We start from the raw sequence: 17,254 nt of genomic DNA, 5'->3' as shown, positions 1-17,254 counted from the left end.
CCCCCCCCCCCCATTTCCCTCTAAATAACCGGTATCTTGTTTCTAATTATGCTGACACTCCCTTGCAAATCTTTGTGTCTGTGTTTTTTCAAAATGGGATTATGGAAGGACAAGTTTATGTGATAGTGATCTTGACATACATACACACCTCTGACCCAGAATAAAATATATTCTAGTCTAGAATTGGGGCTGAATTATGTGTAAGGTCATTTCCTAGCTGTACTAAGACTGCTGTTTTTTTCTAAAATTATTTCCTCACTCAGAAGAATTATTTTTCACAACGCTTCTAAATATTTGCCCTCTTTGGTTTTGGGGGGAGGGGGGGTTGATTTGGGGCTTTTTATTGTTATGAACTATTTAGTTGTGCTGGGTCTGGCTGGGTTAGAGTTAATTTTCTTCATAGAAGCTCATACGGTTCTATGTTTTGGATTTGTGACCAAAACTGTTGATAACACAAGATTGTTATTGCTGAGCAGTGCTTACACACTATGTCAAGGCCATCTCTGCTTCTCATGCTGCTCAAATAGCAAGAGGTTGGGAGGGGACACAGCTGACCCCAGCTGACCAAAGGGATATCCCATACTATATGACTTTGCCCTCAGCAATAAAACTGGGTGGGAGAAAGTTTGGCCAGGGCTTGCTGTTGTACAGGACTGACTGGGCATCAGTCATCTGGTGGTAAGGGTTTGCTTTCTGCCTCACTTGTTTCTCCTTGTTTTGTTTTATTTTGTTTTTTTCTTTACCTCTTTTACCAAACTGTCTTTATCTCAACCCATGAGTTTTCTTGCTTTCGTCCTTCTGATTCTCTTCCCCATCCCATGGGGGCACGGTGAGCGAGCAGCTATGTCGGGCTGTTTATCAAGGTTGACCCACAAAATTGTTTTTTCTGAGAAAATCTTAAAATAATCACTCTGTAGTATGTTTAAAACAACAGTTTAAGTCAATCTGGTGAATGGGCGTAAAAATGAGAGCAAACTCTTAGAATAAAATTTTAGAAAGTGAACTGCATATATAATTATTTTTAACTTTTCAACCCAGTTTACATTTCTTTAAATAATTCAGCCAGCAGCAGACATTTGCAAAATTCCCCCTGTGGGACTAAAGGCTGGTTGTCCCTGTCAGATTTAAAGGACCTGGAAAACAAGCTGCAGGCAAAGAGGGAAAAGAATTTTAGTGAAAGTCACAAACTGTTAAAAGCCACTTCAGTTGTACTTTGGAATGAAAAATGAGAACTGTGGAGAAAATAATGTAGGTTTCATGTAGTTTTTGAGATTCTGAATAAAATTCTAGACAAGTGTTAAGATAAACAGGTTAAAATCTGTGATAAAAATATATGATATTAATTAAAAATCTAATAATGACTGTGGTTAATTAAAATGTTTAGATTTGAACCTTAATTTTTTGCTAAACTTTCTCATTCTAGCAAAAATTAACATTAAATTGTGTTGGAAACTCTCTCTGGACAAAGAATAAAATTCACAGAATGGTTTATGGTTGGACTTGGTGGTCTTAAGGGTTTTTTCCAACCTAAATGATTCTATGATTCTACTCCATAAAATAGTTCATGTCACCAAGGTCCTCTGGAGGCCATATATACCAACCTCCTGCTCTACTCAGGGCCAGCTAGAACAGGCTGCTCGTGTCCAGCTGTGATCTGAGTCATTTCAAGGATGGAGACTCCTTACATATGTAAACAGAGGCACATAAAAAAACAACAACAACAAAAATATTTTATTCCATTAATTCTAAAAATTCACATAAAGATAAAAAAGAGTAGCAAAAATTCCAGTCTGCTTGGAAGTTAAGAACTGACACATTTACTGTGTTATTTGTTATTATTGGCTAGCTATTAATTAAAGGGCTAAGGAAGATCGGAAAATACATACCTAACAAAATATTTCATCTCACTAAAATCTAGGAAAGACTCAAATGTTTAGAAGAATCCTACATGAGCAAGTGAATGGGTAACATAATGGCAGATAAATTCACTGTTGAGAAATGAACAGCAATCTTCATTGGATAAGATAATTTGAAAGCAACCTTGTTGAATTACAGATAAACTGTAAAAACTTAGGGGGTTGAAATGAAGGGAGTGAGAACAGGATACAACATAATATGAAATCTATTATTTTCCCAGTACAGAAAAGGGTGATGAACTCTCAATTGGAATTCTCTGTTCAGCTGCAGTCATCTTATCATGAAAATGGCCCGTGAACATTAAAACTACCCAGATTTGAAAAAGGAAAATGTGACATGGAGAGATTTCTGTGTAAGGATGGACAAAGACTGATTAAATTTTAGTTTAGAAAGAGACAACAAAGGTGTGACAAGGAAAGACAAATTAACCATTTTTAACATTATATTATTTACATAATTAACTTGTGAGACACATTCCTGAGTATTATGAAATTCAGAAATTTCATAAAATTGAAAAGGATTTAAGGCAAGTCCTCCAATACAGCTGTATAGATTTTGAAACCGTTGAACAATCCGGTGCAGCTCCTTCTGGAATTCTAGTAGACATTATCTTGGATAAACAAACTTTTCCTGGGGCTTTTTACATTCAGGGGCAAGGGGAAGAAGAATAAAAAAATAAATCAGAAAAATACAAACAATTTTCCTAGGGTGCAAGCTTGAGTCACCAGACCAGGTGCCAGGCCTCAAGCTACATGTAAGTACAATGTACTAGGATTACATGAAACTTGATGTTGACATTCACCCATTCTTTGCTGGAACTTAAGGGGCTCCCCGTGGCATACAATTCACAGCATCCATTTTCTTCAGGTTCTCTCATTATGCTAAAGATAACAGTATTAAAATCAGCTTGAATAAGAATATTTGCAAATATTTACAAACAGCTGAATTCTTATGAATTAAAACTGATGACCGAAAAATGAGAGAAGGCAGATGGGCCGCTAAGGCTTTCCCTCAGAGGAGACCTATCATGTACAATAGCAGTCTTGTACAGAACAAAGTTAGACAGGAATCTCTTTTTCATAGCTCTGGCTTTTTTACCCTCTGAACAGCTAACTTGAACTTGGGAAAAATCTCAGGGAGAGGACCAGTGAATAAATCTCACTTCACTGAAGCCATAGCATTAGGAAAAACATGCAGTGAGTGGGAAATGGCAAACCTGCTCCAGGCAAAAAGAATACTGAAAAGGAATTCTCTCATCTCTTCCTATCAATTTTCATGAAGGGATAGATAACACTCCACATACTCTAATTTAGCACGCATCAGCCTAGTTGCTTTCCATGAGCAAATTTTCTTCAAAAACAGTACTAGCTTTTCCATTTTAGATTCACATTCTTGTCCTTTTTTGTTCGGGTTTGTTTTGGTTTTGGTTTGTTTTTTTTTTTTTTCAGGCCCTTACCATTTCTGTCTCTGATTCTTTTCTGCTACTTGGATTTCTTCCTCCCACTTACCCTACCTTCAATCCCCTTCACATCCTTTCCTTCACTGTCTATGCTGTCTTTCCATACAACTTCAGCTCTCCAGATTCCTTGACATAATCTGTGGTTAGGTCAAACTTTCTTTCAGTTCCTTCTCACTGCCTCTAAATAACTGCCCGTAAAACAATGCCAGAAGATGAGAAGCCAGTAAACTGAAAAAGGAAGATGAGCAAAAAGGATGGAAAAATAAAACTTACATGAGCAATATCATGCAGCCATTTTTTATCTTCTCCATTCTGACTGATCCCAAAGTAGCCTTGTTCATTGTTCCTGGACACTCCCTTTTCAGTAAGAAAAGATCAGAGCTTCAAGTTCTTCACATGCAATTGAGTTGCCTTAGTTTCCAATGTAACACTAGCATATTGGCGATAAATTATTAAATTAGTGAATACTTAAATAGTACTAATGATTATTTTTTTTTAAATAGCATTTTAATGATACTTTTATTTTCTCATGTTTCCCAATAAGGAGTCCTAGGATGTTTAGCAGTGCAGGAACAATTTTCAGATTATGTTTTCTGATTAAGTCCGAAAATAAAAACTGCTCTGCTCTGAGCTTCTGATTCTGCATATAGTAGGATTATGGCAAAGCAATTCATATTGCTCTACCTTTAATCTATATCAACAGCAGGGCTAATTTAGTTTGTCTAGGGCTGCTACTTAAAAAGCCTGATAGATGTAACCTGTGAGAGACCAGCAAAATAAGAGCTAAGAGGGTATTACAAAAAAAAAAAAAAAAGGAAAAAGGAAAGACTATGTGTAAGAATTTCCAGGTTTGGGGAAGGGATACGTTTCAGTGATATGAAGACGCTGTGTTTTATCTCTAGACTCCAGAAGGCTTTATATGTTTTTACATTAATAGAGCAAGGACCATGAGTTGATTCTGCTTGTGAGAAAAACAAAAATATATTTTTAAAAAATTTATTATTTTAAACTTTTTCCATACTTGTCAGTGTGAAAACATCACTTTTCCACTACTGAAACTCATGCTGCTTTCATTAGAATACTTTAATCATAGAATTAAGAGATGACTTCTTACATTTTATTATGGAATCTTGCATAGCTATCTTTAAATTTAGTTCAATTAAACATTTGAAATTAAAAAAAAAAAAAATCATCCATCTTATAGCCATTTCTGTTAATTTAGCTGGTGGTTCTGTGAAATATTCTTATAATACTTTTCAGGAAGTCTTAGGTCTATTTTATATTATTCTTGCACATTATAACTCTAGACATTTGCCAGCATCTTCACTTAATAGCATAGAGGCAGAGTTTGCTACTTCATCTCCTCTTACTGAGGCAGCTCTGAGTGATATGCCCTTACTAGCTTCATAATGACGACTTATTAGACCTGGGAAACTAATGCTATTTGTCTGGAAGTAATAGAGAGACAAGTCCATGATTAAATGCTCCACTTGCAGGATGCATACTGTCGCATCTGAGCACTACCTCTTCATAGCTACTTGTTTGGGTTTTTTTTTTTTGGTACTGGAAAAAGAATATAGCATGATAAACATTGGTTGGTTTTGTTTGGTTTTGTTTTTTTTTTTCCATGACCTGAACACTGGAGCTTGGTTTGGTGATACCGAGTATATTGGTTTTATATGGCAAGGTTTTATTAGCAGCGGGGTGCTTCAGGGGTGACCTCTATGAGAAAGTGCCAGAAGCTGCCCTGTGTCAGACACAGCCAGTTTCAACCTGCTCCAAAATGGACTCATCACTGCCCAAAGCTGAGCCCATCAGTGGTGCTTGTGGCAGCTCTGTGATAACATATTTAAGAAAGGGTGAAAAATTCTGCACAGCAGCTTGGAGAGAAAGGAATGAGAAAAGTGTGAGAGAAACAGACACAAGACCAATGAAGAAGGAAGGGTAGGAGGTGCTACAGGCACTGGAGCAAAGATTCCCCTGCAGCCCATGGAGAGGACCACGGCGACACAGGTTGTCCCCCTGCAGCCCAGGAAGGTCCGTGGTGGGACAATTATTCTCACTGCAGCCCACAGAGGAGCCCATAGTACGACAGGTGGATGTGTCCTGAAGGAGTCTGTGGCCTGTGGGAAGCAGCCCACACTGGAGCAGGGTTGCAGGTAGGAACAGTGGCCCATAGGACACCCATGCTGGAGCAGTCTGTTCCTGAAGGACTGTAAGCCATGGAAAGAACCCACCCTGGAGCAGTTCTTGAAGAACTGCAGCCTGTGGGAAGGACCCAAGTGGGATGACTGTATCCGGTGGGATGGACCCCATGCTGAAGCAGGGGAAGGGTGTGAGGGGGAAGGAGCAGCAGACGATGAGTTATGAACTGACCGCAACACCCATTCCCCATTCCCCTGAGCTGCTCAGGAGGTAGATTTGAGACTGAAGTTGGGCCTAGGAAAAAGGGAGAGGTGAGGAGAAAATGCTTTCGAGTTTGTTTTTGCTTCTTGCTATCCTGCAATATTTTTAATTGGCAACAAATTAAATTAATCTTCCCAAATCAAATCTGTTTTGCCCATTATGGTGATTGGTGAATGATCTCCTTCCCCATTTCAATCCACAAGCTTTTTTTCTTATTTTCACTCCTGTCCTGCCGAGGAGGTGGAGTGAGAGAGCAGCTTAGTGGGTAACTGGTGGCCAGCCAAGGTCAATTCACCACACAGAATTAAAAAAGAAAACTCTTTTTCTTGTGAAGAATTTTTCAATTGCATCTCTTTCTTAAGAGTTGGAGGCTGCTATGTAACATTAAGAAAGAAAACCTGATTTTCACTGTCATCAGAAGAGGCATAAGAGGCAGAAACAAGAGTAGCTTCATTTAATTTCTTGGGAATGACCTGCCTATGGGTAGTACTTTTCCTTAGACTACCTAACATCTAGCTAGCTGGACAAATATTTCAAATACCAGTTATATATATGCTGGTAAATTAAAAAAAGATTCTTCTCTGACACTGAGACCAAATGGTTCAAGTACAGTTTACCTCCACACAAATAAACTCTCATACCATACTTCCCAAAACAGACTGGCCATGGCCAGACTACGTATTGAGAATGACCAATGGCCCGTATTAATTCCCAGACCATCCTGCCAAGGGTACAGGAGACTAGTGGCTGGATCAAACTCAAACTAGGTCAGACACTAACACCCAGTAGTTAATTAGCAATATAAGCAATCACATGCCAGTGTGCAGGCCTATGCAGGAAGGTAAATATAATAAATCGCTGTTGTCCTACTTTCAAATTCAAAATCCTAATTTCTAGTTTATTCTGTGGTAGCTTCATCTATTTTGCATAACTCACTATAGCTGTGATAAGTACTTAAGACCACTTTTTCAGGTGTCAAAATTGCCAGTTGTAGATTTAATAACTTCTGGAGCATTTCTGTAGCTCCTAACGGTAGCCAGCATTGCCAACAGAACCTGGAATTAGATTTACAAAGCACCTCTTTCACTGTGTCAGTATTGGTGATCCACAGACCACACATCACAATTTTAGCTTTAAAAATAATACATTTCTAGCATGCCATGGAAGCACAGAGACATAAATAATTTTGATCAGAAAGGACCTCTGATGAGTCTAATCTAATCCCCTTGTCAAAGTCTAATCCAACCAGGTTGCTCATGTCCAGTCAACTCTTGAACTCTTCCACGGAATAAGATTCTACAGCCTCTCTGGGCAACCTCCTCCAGTGTTTAGCCATGCTTATGGTAAATAAAAATGTCCTTAGACCTAATCAGAATTTCCCATGTTCCTTCCCGTTTGTGTCCTTTCCTCTCATCCTAAGGCTCTGTGCACCCCTGACAAGAGTCTGTCTCCATCTTTTCTAAATCCTTTTATCAGGTTGTTGTAGGTGCAATAAGCTGCCTCTGAGCTTTCTCTTCTCCAGGCTGAACAGACCCATTTCTCTCAGCCTTCCCTTGTACATCATATTATCTGTCCCCCCAGACTATCTTGGCTTCCACTGGACTCAGTCCACTATGTCAGTATCTTCCTTGTACTGAGGAGCCCAAAACCAAACGCTAGTGCTCCATTAGCTATTCAGAAACTGGAGCATATTCATTGAAAGGTCTCTTCTGAAGAACATAACTAAGGCTTTATTTCAGACACTTGATAGGTGGAATCCATCTTATAAATGTCATGCCTATAAAATGCCACAGGTGTTGTTTCCACTCACACTTTCCTTGAAAAAATTACCTGATCACAGCTATGAATTTTGGATCCCAATAGTGGGATCAGCATTTGCTCAGAAGCAGTGATATTGATCAAATCATACAAAGCAGAAAAGATGGGGTTTTTTTCTTCTTTCTTATTGGTCTCAGATTTAATTTTCTAATTTTCTGTAGTGGGAACCACTGGAAGTCCCACAAGTAAGCCTTTGTCCATTAAATAAATTTATACCATTACAGATAAAAATTGACATCTGTATTGTAGTCCTTACATTTCCCTTTTCCAATTTACTCAGTCTCTTTTCATGTGCAACCTGAGCTGTTTTAAAGGTGAGCATTTTGTTCATTGTGAGTGAGTCCAGGGAAGTAACCATGTCTTGCTGCTCTTGATGCTCTTCAGAGGTTGTAATTGCTTGCCCAGGTGCTTAGAAATTTGGAACAGAGAGTTCTACCCAGAGCTTTCCCAGTACTGAGCAAGCTAAATTGGTGTGACCCAAATTGCCACTCAGCAATCTATCTTTTTAGCACCTTCATAAGGGATCTCTAATCTCTGACAGGAGATTGAATTAATTTACTGAAGTATGTGACCATACTTAACAACCTTTTTAACTCAAGCCCTTTCTGATTTGGAGCTAAGATTTACATAATTATTTCTATTTTTGAGCTGTCAGGACTGACACATTTCCCAAATGCCTACATTTAGCCATTTTTAGCTTACACTTGCCCTAACTGAAGTATAGTCCTTCATCTCTAGCTTTTTAAGTACTTGATGGACTTTTGCTCTTCTGGGACTGCAAAATATAATTCTATCTAGATAGGCTAGCAGTCCACTGAGACCTTTAAATAACTCTGCTCTGATTGTATCAAATACATGTAGGGATCTATAATGCTCTTTCTGATGTAAGGTAATTTCAAGAATTACAACAAATAATAGATAATATAATTTAGAACTATTTTATCTCTAACCAAATTCGTCAGAAGTATTAAAAACTTTTACTGTTTGGCAACTGCTAAATGGATATTAGGAAAGATTTATTTTGCCTTCTTTCCTCCTTATTTTTTATCCTCTTTTTTTTTTTTTTTTTGTAGATGGTGCCTGAAGAGTATAAGGACATTACTGTTTGTTGCTGTCTTTCAAAAAGCAGGCATACACAAACGTACTTTCTCCAAATGTTTCAAAATGCTCTTATTCATAGAATAACTATAATTTAAATGCAGAGTGTTTAATATCAAGGGGGAACTTTTAAAATGTAATAGACCTCATATGAAAAAACCCAGCATAAACAAGACAGTCCTTCTCAGCAGCTCACTAAGGTGTCATATCAAAGGACACAGAGAAAACTGGTGGCTGTCATTGTTTGGCATCCATCATAGATCATGAAGTCACACTGAGCAATATGTATAATATCACATACTGGCACATTATGGCAGATCATGTGGATCCAGTACAGTTCAAGAGCATGTAGTATTACATATTTCCCTAGTATAGTAAGTTATTTAATATTTTCAGCAGTTGTCTGGTATTTCTGTACAAAAGAAAAAAACACATAAAACTTGATTGTTGTTTCTTCTTTGGATGTAATTTCTACCTAAAGCAGCTTCAACAGTTTCACTCCACATTTAAGAACTTTTTTCACTGATGGACTTTGTTTCAGTAAGTGAAGCAGACCGTATATCCAGTTGAAGTGTTAAGGCTTGGACAGCCAGCCCAAGCCAGAGCTGACCTATTGATGAATCCTGTGTATTTTATAACTGATAACCATTGTGCTAATAGGTATTATACTAAGTTATAATAAACTACATATTCTGATGTAAAAAGTGGAAATACAGAAGCCTGAGCAACAGACCTTGAGCTGAAACTGCTAACTCGGTAAGTAGTCATGAGTGAAATATGTATGGAAGATGTAGGTATCTCAAACGTATCTTTATCTTTCTTTATGTGTGGATAAAATAGCAGGGTCATGGAGAGAGTTGTTTGGCCCTGTGACTTGTTGTGTTATCTTGCTCGTAATCCAATTAGATAAGCAGGGAAACTCCCTTAGCTTCTCCCTTGAGCCCTGGCCAGGCTCTGGGGAAATTTAATGTGAGATTGGAACCAGATATTTCCGCTTAAAACAAAGGTGCCAGCTATTCTGGCTGGTCGATCTCTGGTATATAAGGCTGGACCCACTCACAGAGACTTTGGCAGCCTCACCTATGGGTGGACGCCCCGCGTAGGATTTCCCATGGCCGGGACGGGCTCTCCAAGCCCTCGCTGTGACCGGGGCTGCCCAGCCACTGCGGGGCTGGGTGATGGTAACACATGCAAGTGGTGATGCATCTCTCTTAAACACTATTTTCTCTCTCAGGTAATAATGATTTGATGCATTACCCTCTATTTTCCTATTTGTTTGCTTTAAGTGCATCATTCTATCTTTTCTTACTGTATGTTTTCTGTATTTGTTATGTTATTTAGCTATACCCAGCAAACCACACCTATTCTTTTCACTCTGGTGTCTGAGTCTGATTGGTATCCTTAATCAGCAAAACACCAGTCTATAAAATGTTCTTCATCCTTCAATCCAAAAACCATCACATTTTTCAAGAGATTCAGTTCCTCTTTATCCAGCTTCCTGCAAGACTGAATCATAACATACAAGGAAGCTGAACTGAGGTCCTTCAGATCAAATTTCTTACTTTCTGAGTTAAATTTTTGAACTAATATTTTTTTAATATACTTGACTCTATGAAATAATCTTACATCTGTCTATTCACAGTTGAAAGGAAAATAAGTAATATATAGCATATTTCAGGAACAAAAAATCTAATGAGACACATCACTCTGTAAAGCTCCTTTGCATGAGAGAATAGAGCCAGATGTCAGAAAGCAATGCAGGGGGGAAATTAACCTTATGATGCTATGAGAGCACTTTAAATTGCTATACTCTCCCAGGGTAGAAAAAGGAAACTTTTTCCTCTCACTTCTATTCTTTCTCACTCTGCAACTCTAGCTGCATAACTCTGTGGTAAATAACACTGTATGTTAAAAAAAAAAAAAAAAAAAAAAAAAAAAAAAAAAAAAAAAAAAGCTCAAACCACAAAACAAAACAACTCCAACAACAACCAAAAACCTCTGAACTGGGAGATAAATATGTTCTTCAGTTTTAGTATTGGCTCTGCCTCTGCCATTGGCAAACAACATGTGGATAATGGGAAAGACAAGTGATAGAGAAGTCCATAATACAAAACAAAACCATGTCATTATATAGGACATTGGCAGTACATGGTTACACAAAAAATTGCAGTGTTCTTTCAGTTTGAATAAAGAATGAACACTCGTGGCCTGCATTACTAAATTGATATGTGTGTTCTAGCAAATTACTTCTTTATACATCCATTTTGCCACCTGCAATGTTGTATAATTCCCTCTGAGGGTTGAGTTTTTTACTAAGGTTTATGTAGCTAACATTTGTAGAGTATTTGAGATCCTTATCTGCTTCAAAACTTGAGATTTTACTGAATGGCAAGTTAAAAAAGAGAGGGACAACAGTCAACTCTTACCCAATAAGTACTAAATAACATGGGATACTTGTCACTGTTTCACATTTCTGAACTTACCAGGTCAACACACAGTCATGATCTTGTTTTAAAATAATTGAAAGCTTTTTAATCTATTCTGTCCATTTTACTGCTGATCCAAAGACTATTTGTATACAATATGCAAATATGTCAGATGTATAGAGGATTTGGCTCATTTGAGAAATATATGTGTTATGATAGTGGGGTAAACTTTTATTTAAAGTGCATTTAATTTCTCCAATTTTTTTTTTGTCTCATCAAGCTCCATAAGTGCCACAGTAAAGGTTTTAATTGGTCTGAAATATCTTTCTATGAAGACAGTTGTTCCCACCCCTGTCTATTGATGCTAACTGTCTACAGCTTCTCTCAGTGTCCACAGAAAGGCATCCATGCTGACTGCTGGCCCTGCTGGGACCTTATCACTGACCAGAAGATACCCAACTGAAACAAGAGCACTGGGTGTGTCATTGGTATGTCATTTTACACTGGACTGCAAACATATACCATGCAAGATGGGAAAAGGCATTTCTGTGAAGCTCTGGGAGATAACTGTAAATGTGACTATGGATGTCTCAAAGCATAGGTTTTTAAAGGAGTACATATTTTAATTGCAACAGTAGTCGTATTACAGTATCCCCATGGTGACTTCCAGCAAAGTGAATCATTGCTCTTCCACATGCTGTCACCAAACTGGGCGCTGTCATCATCTACTATCATGTAACAAATGCCTCCAATGAAGCTTGACAGTGGGAGCAGATGACTCCACAGTATTGTAGAATGTGCTCTGATCCACAAAGGATCCTGGTCTTGGAGAGCAACCCTCTAGCCCACAGAACTCTTGAGGTCCAAAGGAAAAATTAAGACCTTCAGTCTCAGTAAATGACACCTAGAATTTGATTCCCAGTGTGACAGATGTTAAGGCTTATCTGGAATTCTCATCTCTCTCATTGTAATACCCCACTCCCACCCCCAATTCCATCTTAAAATAAGTTTTAAAGAGAGCTGTTGAAAAAAACGCCCAGTATATTCTTGCTACCTGATCAGAATCAGTGCCTCAGCTTCTACTGTAGCATCCCTATTTTTTTTATATTCTCTAGGAACAATCTCAGGCCTTCAGTAACAGAAAGGGCCTATTTTTATACCAAAGATATGTGAATATTAAGTTTTTAAAAACTGTTTTTCTTGTTCCTTTTCAAAGAAATGCGAACAAGAGAATAGAGGATGACAAAGATTTAATCACAGAACAAAATGAAAATTATATGTGCAGCACTAACAAAACATTTAGTTACACATGCTACTGGTTTACTTCAATATACTGCAAAGAGCTATGCAGGATTAACTTTTTAAGACCTGCTCTGTCTATATGATATATTGTGCAGGTTTTGTCTGGGATAGAGTTAATTTCCTCATATCACCTAGTATGCGACTATGTTTTGGATTTGTGCTGAAAACAATGTTGTTAATACAAGGGTGTTTTAGTTATTGTTGAGCAGTGCTTACACATTTTCTGCTTCTCCTCCCACCCCACCAGCGAGGAGGCTGGGGGTGCACAAGGAGTTGGGAGGGGACACAGCCGGGACAGCTGACCCCAGCTGACCAAAGGGATATCCCATTCCATATGGCATCATGCTCTGCATATAAAGCTGGGGAAAGAAGAAGGAAGGGGGGAAGTTTGGAGTGATGGTGTTTGTCTTCCCAAGTCACCTTTACACATGATGAAGCCCTGCTTTCCTGAAGGTGGATGAACACCTGCCTGCTGATGGGAAGCAGTGAATGAATTCCTTATTTTGCTTTTCTTGTGCACATCGTTTGCTTCATCTATTAAAATGCCTTTATCTCAAACCATGAGTTTTCCCACTTTTACTCTACTGATTCGCTCCCCCATCACACTGTGGGAAGAGTGTGAGGCTGTGTGAGGCTGAGTTGCCCGTTGAGGTTAAACCACAACATATCTACACAGATGTAAAGACCAACTTCCTACTGCAGCTTTCTACTGGTAGAACAAAAAGCATTTTTGATTGCTGGTAGAACCAAAACCCATTTGCTTGTCTCACCAGAACCTGATAAGCAACAATTTGGCCCACCTAGTATCTTTATCTTTCACTATATATGCAGATGACCACCCCAAGCAACTAATCTGTGTCTGTGAGAAAGTCAATAGCTACAACCCAGCAAAAATGCCCACAGATGAGACAACATGCCAGGAAAAGGCAGACTGGAAACATAGGATTATAACTATGGTGTCAATCAAGCTATATACAGACATGTTGAGAAAAGTGAGGAAGGACAAAGCGATACTTATACTATTGTGGTACAAGGCTGAGTTCATAAAGGAAGCTGAGGCTATTTCAGAGAAGAGAAAAAAACTTCAGCAACAATGAAATGCTTTGGGGGAGTATAAAACAGAGAATTATAATAAACCACTCATTAATTCCATCTGGACGTATGCTCTGTGTTGCCTTATACTTGTACATAGGTTTATCCATGGGTAGGGCAAACTTTAAAGGCTACTGATTGAGACACCTTCTGAATCTGCACTGGTACATTGGCCAGTGGTAAAAGAACTGCTTGGACCAGTCTAACCATGTATTTCTTTCAGATATTTCACTTTGTTTTGGACATCCTACAACACCAGGTTTAAAAACCCCACTGTGGCTATGATGGGTAGTCTTGACGACTCCTTGTGAACCTTCCCCTTGATTTTCACTTTCCCCCTTCTGCAGTCTTTCTTCAAAACCAGCAGGAGTTATGTTGTCCTGGCTTGTATGGGTTACACTTCAGTTCCCAGAAATTCTGTTTGCCTTCTATTAAACCCACAAGACAAGCAATGATGCCAAGGTTTTATTTCTTAATGAGAATGTGGCACATCTTCTATTGAAATATCTGTGCGTTTTACCTTTACATATTCCTAAAAATAGGTTATTGTACTGGTAATTTCCTAATTTTCAACATAGCCAGAAATTTAACTAGAATAAGCTTTTTTAAAATTTATTTTAACACCAAGCGCTTTTTTTTTTTTTTTTTTTTTTTTTCTGTAAAGAGAAAATGGGAAAGATCTCACAGCCCATTAAACAAGCAGTTCAAGTCTTAAAGTGCTGCACTGAAGCACTCGGTCTAGAGGAGCAGTGGGTTTAATTTGCACTGATATGCTAACAAAACTAAGGGTCTGGCAAAGCGTTTATTTAGGATTCTTTATGAAATCTCAGATAGGCAGCTCACCAGACATGGGTTGTTGTTGTGGATATTTTAGGTACTTAAATAACTTCAGGGAGCACAGTGCTGACTATTGTGGTTTTCTTGAAGCAATGTTGGCTTTGTTAACCTGTAGTCAATCTGGGAATTAGTTTATTGCAAACTCTGCAACTCATATACAAGCTGTTTGAGCTGTAAACTGCTCTGACTATAAACAAGATATAACCTCAGATCACTGCTTTGGTCTTACCTCCTGGCTAGATCTCAGCAGCTGTAAAGAGTGGACCACTGAACTCAATGCAACAAAATTGATATACAGTAGCTAAGGATTTCTTTCAGGATTTTACTCCTATATATTTTCAATTAGTTCATATGGATTTTAAAATCTGCTCATAGTCTTCTCTGAATCAAGAAATTATGGCATTTCATTTATATATCTACGTACGTGCTGGTTTTATTTGGAACTGTCCAAAAGATTTCAAATTATTTTTTTTTTCCTGGGCATTTGTATTCTCAGTTAACACACTATGATGGCTCTAATTCTTAGAATATCTGGGAAGACCAAGCAACTGGATACATGACCAGAATCTTTTTAGACAAATATTTATCAGGTGTGATAAATCAAAAGCTTTCAGGAAAAGCATTTTATTCCAGGGGGATAAGGCTGTGGTGAAACAGCCAAAAAAAAAAAAAAACAAAACCAAAACCCAAACCAAAAAAACCCCCACCTTTTATATATTACTTTTACTGCCAGAATTCATACATATAAATAACTTCAGAGTTAGGATTTGAAAGCCTAAATAGTCTCACTATGCTGGAAAATTTGTACATCAATCAAAAGGAGAGAAATCTGCTGTCAGCTGGCTGTCTTCTGTGTGATTGTAAGTAGAATGTTTAGCTTAGCCATTATCAAACACAAAATTAGGACCTTCCTGAGCTCAAGTGTTAAGGTCAAGAGTCAAGTGGCAATACTCAAGCTCCTTAGTTAGGACACGTGAAAATGTATACCATCTTTGGCCAGTGGGTAACGCAGACAGCTGGGCAGGGATTCACCTCAATAAATCAAACACAGGTAGTTACTCTAGGGTGACCTGGCACATTACCTAGGCTTATTGACAGCAGTGACTCCTTTGACTATAATACCTTAAACATTGTCCTGGTTCAGCTAGGATAGGTTTAAGTTTCCCCAGCAGAGAGGGGGAAAGGATCTCCATCCGGGTTATTCATACCATGCTGATGTCAGGTCCGGGCGTGGGAGCACAGGAACTTTTTTCCTTTGTGGCTTTGGTAGCAGGAAGCACGGGGCTGTCTGTATCCATTGTGGTATTTCTCTGTGTATCTTTTGGTTTGTTTACTGTTATTACTGCTTATTGTTGTTATCATTGCTACTGTTGTTCAGATTGCTTATTACACTGTTGTATTAAATTTCTTCTTATTTTAACCCGGGGTTTGTGCCTCACTTCCAGCCTGACCGGCTGAGGGTGGGGGAGGGGCGACAGCAACGTGGTCTCCAGTCCCGGCAGGGCTTAAACCAACACAGCCATCTAGTTCAAAGTTTAATGCTTATATTTGGGTATCTTTACCTGAATCTAAATCCTAATTTTGAACCCAAACAATGGCAGAATAAGGACAGAACTGAAGAAACCAGAGTTACTGCACTGCAGCTAAAGGGAAACTAGAAAACCAAAGTTATGAGGAAAGAAAATGAACAATCTCAACATTCTGTTTTTTAATAAAAATAAAAATGCAATAGCCAACTCTCCATCCCCCTGAAAGCTGAGTGGTTTGATATCCATAGGCCACAATTCCATCACTGTGTAGAAAAAGTTGTAATTATGTATTCAGAAAAAAAAAACATTTCAAATGGTAGAGAAAAAGTGGTCTTAGTAAGCCCCCAAAGAAATTATAAAGCTTGTAATAATTGTACAGCAACTAGAAAATGAAAAATGTGCTCTCTGGGAAAACGGAAAAGCTGAAGGTCCCAGTGATAAACTCGTGATTAGTCAGTGCTGCTACCCCTGAATACAGAAAATCAGGGTGTTACAGTAGTTTACCATAGGGAAGATGACCTGTTACCAAATTCTGATAATCATTTTAGATTTTCAACACTGCTTTTGTTCTCTGTATTGAGGAAAATCTCATGATAATGCCTATTTATTGTTTATATAACTATACACATGTACAGTGACCTACACTGTTTCTCTACAGGAGTCTGTAGCTTTGGCAATAGAAGTCATGGAGGTTACACATGAACACTGTTTAAAATGCAACTGACTTCAGCCTGTATTAAATTTGACATGAAGACTTTGGTTGTGACCATGTACTGAGAACTCCACAAGTGTGGCCATTAGTCTCATTTAAGACTGGCCCAAGAGCATCCCACAGCAGAGCTGTGGTTCAAGGCTTCATATATAACTACAACTAGTTGCAATGGTCTGATCCTCACCTGGCATAAAGAGGTGCTGAAGTAAATAGTGCTGTGTTGATTTTAAAAGATGTAAATTTTTTTCTTGTCGGTGAAACATTTTACATAGAAGTTAACATAATAATAATTGAAATCTGTAAGGTTGCTTTCAAATATACTTGACAAATATTATGTACAGGTTTACAGATAAAAAAGGTAATGACAAAAATTATAAAGTATTACTTTTTTGCAGGGTTTTGGTTTGTGGTTGTTTTGTTTTGTGTTGTTTTTTGCATAGCACAGCATGCTGCTGAGATTCTATCTGTATTCAGGATAATTTTAACTTGGCTATGTGACAATTTCAGTACACAATATGCTCATGCTTTGCACAAATGACTATATAATGTTTCATTAAGGACGGTAAATACCCATCAACCTAATCACAGAAATGCTGTTTCAGTGATTTTAGGGCCATTTAATCTGGTCTATGATGACAGGGATGAATAGCTTTATTTT

Source organism: Athene cunicularia (genome assembly GCF_003259725.1).
Source record: "Athene cunicularia isolate RWA chromosome 2 unlocalized genomic scaffold, athCun1 chr2_part1, whole genome shotgun sequence".
Lineage (NCBI taxonomy): Eukaryota > Metazoa > Chordata > Aves > Strigiformes > Strigidae > Athene > Athene cunicularia.
This window is presented reverse-complemented; position numbering follows the sequence as displayed.